This window comes from Stylophora pistillata, chromosome 11 (assembly GCF_964205215.1).
Source record: "Stylophora pistillata chromosome 11, jaStyPist1.2, whole genome shotgun sequence".
Lineage (NCBI taxonomy): Eukaryota > Metazoa > Cnidaria > Anthozoa > Scleractinia > Pocilloporidae > Stylophora > Stylophora pistillata.
Genome location: NC_142529.1, coordinates 20417300 through 20423299, shown reverse-complemented (window position 1 = coordinate 20423299; position 6000 = coordinate 20417300).

Sequence of the window (6000 nt, the reverse complement as noted above, 5' to 3'; positions counted from 1 at the left end):
GGTCTGAGCTATGTGAGCAAAAGGAAATGATTGTAAGGATTTCCGTATGAAATCCAAGTGAAATACGGCTTTATTGAATTCAAAACACATTTGAATTCAAATGTTCTTTTTGTTTTCATACACACTTATTCTATAGTCTGAGGAGTAAATTTTTCATTGAAAACGAAGTCAACGGGAAAAAAAACTTTTGTATTTACAGTAAACAAAAACAAAATTCAAACACTTCCGTGCAAACAGCTGAAAGCCGGCAAAAGGCAGAAACCTCGATTTTCTGCAATTAGTGAATCCCAATTAAGTTAACTTTAAAATGAAAATAATAGACTTGAATGAGAGAAAAAAAAGAGTCATAACTTTCATTTGCGCTCTCCACATCTCTCTCGCTGGTATTCTTACCGAAAAACGACACGCGAGCCTGATTTATCTAAACACTGCAGAATCTCAAAACGCATTCTCGTCATGATTTTCCTCACTTTAAGCACAGCAGTTCAGCGGTAATTGTCTTTTCTTTTTCTCTCAATTTAGGGACTTCTTCCAACGATTACATCATAATGCATTAAACTCTAGAAAGAATGGGAAAACAGCAAAGCTACCAAGGGTCAAATTGGATTATGCGCACCTTAGTTTTTATTTTTTGGATGCCTCGACTTTTAACTCATTGCTTTTCTGTTAAAGGAAAATTAACCCTAGAGTTTTATTTGGAAAAGTTCTGGACGATTATTACATGTGATTTCTATTGTAGTTTTAGCATTTTTCAATTATCACCTTTTTGTTGCATACGTTCCATCTTATACAGTTGAACCGCGATGACTGGAACTCTCGGTAACTCGAATTCCCCGCTATATATATCTCGAAGTAAAATTGATTTTCCTTCGATTTGCGTCATATATTTACTGTAATTTTAACCCCTATGACTCGAAACCCCGCCAACTCGAAGTAAGTTTTAAATTCCCTTAAAGTAATTTTCTTTGTAATCTTATCCTCTATTGACTAGTGAGCCACAACATTTTGCACTGGAAGATTACAATTAATCTCATTCATTTATTATGCATGACAAATTGACCTTTGTCGATAAAAAAACAGTTTTGACAGTTCTTCCCGGCGAAAAGAAATAATGGCGCGTGATCTGGAATCGATCTGTTGTTTGTCATTTCATTCTTTTGTTTTTTGTTTGTTTGTTTTTTTGTCGTTTTATGAACTTTTCGTAATTAATGATTTCCTCGACTATGGAAGAAGCTCCCATATTTGCAAATAACAAGCATTTTACAAATGTTATTGCTTGGATGAAGGAAACTATAACTTTCTTTAACAAATCGATTGCTTATCGTTGTCTTAGTGATATTTATCATTCAATTTGAAGTCCTAAACTCCTATCACCAATAGAAATTCTAACCCAGCGTTTTCAAAAGTTTTACCGGCCTGGTAATCCACGTAGGATTTGGGAGCTAGAACAACAGAAAAGTTTTAAATTACTAGCTGAGAGCGATTGATATGCAAACTTTCCAAGTGTTTTCCCAACAACTCGGATACGTTATTACGCCAGAAAATGGTACAACATCTTTGTAAATGTAGGAGTTAACTTGGCTAGATTAATCCCGAAAGTAAATAAATTACCATTAGAGTACTTAAAAAATCCTATAAATAATACCTTTTATCTATCTCCTATTACTCCTTCTGAGGAATGCAATAAGTGAACAAGTCAAAACTGGTTCTCTTTCAAAATTTAAATTGAGTCTAAAGGAACAATATCTTTCAGTATATTGATGACATTAAATTAAAATATTTCTTTCTACACATAGCTATTTTAATTATTATATATCCTCCATAGATTACTTTACACATAGCTTAATGTCTTTATTGCTGTAATTATCATTATCATCTTTGTATGTTGATGTTGTAAGTGTGTACGTGTTATATGTGTGTGTGTGTGTGTGTGTGTGTGTGTGTGTGTGATAGTTTAGGTCTTACCTCCGCTGTAAATATTTAATTTAGACTATTTAAACCATCTCTCTGGTGTTTTTAGCTACTTAGTTATTTCAGGGAGCTGGTAACCCTTAAACAAGTTCATCAATTGAGTTTTTTTTACAAATGAGTGTAATTCCTAAATTATGGGGTAATAAAGTTGTTGTTGTTGTTGTTAGAACGTGCAGTCCATTCCTTTTAAGGATATGTCGTCATGAGCATCTACAATATTCTTACTGCTAAAAATAGTGTTTTAGAAAAAGATACGATGTATTCAGTCACTATAAATAAGCCTCAAATCGTAAGATTTAGTAAGGTCTTCAAAAGGTTAAGACAGCACTGTAAAGTTATATCGCACACCAATAAAGTGTTTTATAAAACAGGAATCTTCTTTTGGCTTCGTGACAGCCAGCCATTGCTGTGACGGTGAATATGAAGTTTTTCTTTTAAGGTGTTGAATGAATTGCGAATCCCTTGGAGATAAGGACATTGATTTAACACGATAATCTTTACTGATATTAAAACCCATACTAACAAACATGCACTGGTGAAATCTGTTACAAACTGCGGATCCCTTAAAAAAGAACACTGATTTGGAGGAGTTAAAATAACTCGACAGAATGTTCCGGAATAAAGAGAAGTTTCTAACGCAGCTTATTGTAATAGTAATGTGATAATTCAATGTTTTAAATTATTCTCTCGATTTCTGGAAACTTCGTTACATTGGCCCCTATATAAACCTTTGAATCCGGAAAGTCCAGAGTTGTAACATTCTGATTACTCATACTATGTCTTAGCAGGTCAAGTTTGAAGCAACATTAGAAAAATCATGAGGAGAAAAAAAATGCGTTTTCAAATTCAGTAAAGCCGCATTTGATCATGGATCCTCTTCGCTGCAATAGCTTCATGATGACGGTGTCGGTGAACGACAAGCCACTGAGTAGAAGTTGAAAGCTATCTTGTCAATCCTGCCTTACTGAACTAAAAGGAAAGTGAGTATTATTTCAGATACGAGCGAACGCGCTCGAATACTCGGCGCTCAAATCAAGAAGATTAAAAAAAAAAGAGGAAAACAGTATCAAATGTTTCCACGGGGAATATCGGGTTTTTTTTTTTCTTTCAGGAGGAAGACGTTTTGTGGGATACATGCTGTTTTAACTCTCAATCACTGTATAATACAGCTTAAGTCACAGAAAAGGATGTCTCAAACAACTTGCCAAGAACCTCTTAGTCGCTCGAGGGCAGAAATTTCGTTGGAGGTAAGCTTCGCCATTCTGGTTTGCGTTGCTTCCATACTCGGTAATGTGCTGATTGTTTATGTTATAAATAAATACTCCGAAATGCAAACAATCACCAACATTTTTATTCACAATCTTGCACTGACTGACATCTTCATTACGACCCTTAGCATGCCCTTCTGGATTATGAGCTTGTACACGGGAACATGGAATTCGACCCAGGAATGGTGTGAAGTTTCAGTATCAATGCAACATACTATGATTTTGGCCTCCACATTAACTATGAGCTTAATTGCCCTGAACAGATACGTGAAAGTCGTCAAGCGAGCCTTGTACATCAAGTTCTTTCCCGGTAAAAGAGTTGCTTGGTTGTGCTCTGGTGTCGTCTGGCTGGCTTCTGTGCTAATCGCCACACCTCCGTTGCACGGATGGGGCGAGAATGAGCTTCTACTCAGATATTATTCATCGCACACTCAACTGGAAGGAAGGAAACTATTCCAATGTCATACTGCTTGCAGGGGTCTTCCACATCACAACATTTGCAATATTTTACTCGAATTGGCAAATACATCAAACGGTGAAAAAAAGCACGGATAAAGTCAACGTCAACATCGCACAAAATGGCGTCGGTGTCCTAAGGTTCCATCGTACTGACATCAAAATTTTGAAAAGTTCTTTCGCAGTGGTTTGTTTGTTTTTTATTACGTGGGTTCCTGTAGCCACAATCTTTTTTGTAATGTCTGCTGGAGTCCACATTCCACGTGAAGTGCTAAAAGTAAGTTCGTACTTCTTGTTCTCCAGTAGTCTGGTAAATCCAGTCCTCTATAGAATTATGAATCCGCAGTTTAAGAGGGCTTTCAAAAAAGCATTCAGTTGTAGTCGTTATGGCAACGATAATGAAGATGAGAGGCATGCAAGAGTTGCAGCTGTTATAATATATCCAATGAGCAATGAGATTAGATGACTACTGACGGAATCTATCATCGAATGCTTTGGTGCAATATTTTTCGTGTATTTTAAAACTTTTTTTTTTTGTAATAAGTCTGTTGGATCAAGTGAATAAATAATAGTTGGTTCTGTTTTTACTTGTCGAGTCCCCTAATAGACAAAAACAGACCTTGGATATTACGAAAATTTTTAATCTGCAGTAGAAAGCAATCCAGGATGGCACTGGTTTTTCCTTACTTTGCACCGTGATTGGTCCCGAAAACTCACACCACTCGCTCGACCAATCAAAAGCAAAGGTAAAACCAATTGGGACATGATTTATCTTGTTTTCCCGCGCTCTTCAGGGATGCATAGGAAGCCAAAAGTGGTATTTTGAAGCATTTCCTTGAAGAATATTCCTTGCTACCCGAGCAACCCGTGCGGAATTTGCACCCGAAAAATATACTAAACTTTGCAGAACTAAGTATTAAGTGAAAATCTTACTTTTGCGCTATTTTATCCGTTTTAGTATATTATTCTACGCTTTATTTAGCGCTGTTTTGGTTTTTCATGGGTTTCTTCGAAATACCACTTTTGCTTTTCTGTTCTTCCGTTATAATGTATTAATAATTAATACATAGTTCACGAATTCTATAGCGTGATCTTACGTCGTGATTCGATCACGTATTTGTTAACTCAAATTCATACTGTAACAAGAGCATTTCCAAGAAGGTAGATTTTTACCGTCAACCGTCCAATCTGCATTTATGTCATTCGCCAGCTGGGCGATCCGTATTAGGAAAAAATGTACCCGAAGTCTTGAGAACCATACGGACTGACCTAGGCTGGTCAATAACAAAATGCTTGCCAAAAGAATCCGAATGATTTAAGGCTGTCAGTTACGGCAAGATTTCCTATAAACCGAACAACTTTTGAGCGAGTAAATGGTAGTTTGAAGAGAGTTAGTACAAATGAAAGAGAGGGGCCCCACTGAAACATGTCAAAAACGTTTACTTAATGTGTAATTATAAAGGTCATTTAAAAGGCTTCCAAACAACCTCTGGTTGTTTAGAAGTGTAATCTAACCCGGAAAGCATAGGAACAAGACTGACAACCAGAAAACAAACGATAAACTAACCCAGCTTATTCAAGCATCAAAACGGACTTTCTGTTCGTTGGTTGCAACTGCTCTAATAAACATATTCATTTAAGGCGGACATGAAATTTCATTTGCCATATTTCTACAACTTAATTTGTAGGTACAAAGTTGGAAGGGGTGGAAAACTTAAAATTGAATGTAAGATGGCCGAGCATTTTACATGTTATAGCAAAGAAAAGAAGAGAATTGCTTTGCGGCGATGTCACACTAGTCCCCTTTCCTAACTGTCTTTAAGTAGTTGTAATTTACTGGGTTTTTTTTGTTTTTTATTTTGCTATTTTTCTCGGAATGTGTGCAGGCTGGGTTTTACGCCGTATATGTATCAATTAAATGCAATCAATCCCAACTTGAATAAGGAGGAATGAAACAAAACGGACAAAACTGATCCTTCCACCTGGCATCACACTTGGCCAAAACTAAGTTCCTATGGGCTTGCAATCCAGAATGGCATGTTCATCGTTTTCAGGGTGATGTCAGTCAATGCCAAATTATGAATGAAAATATCAGTGACGTTGTGGAGCCTGGAATCTCTGTTGATGACATAAACAACCTGCAGATTATCGGACATGGATACCGGTCAGTTTCAGGTTTGGGAACCTGGTTTGGAAAAAACTTGCCTTGTCGAACTTAGACGATGAAACACATCCAACCTAAAGTAATGTAACATTTTTATTAAATTCAGATTAAGAGGGCTTTTCGATCTAGTTTCGCAAAACC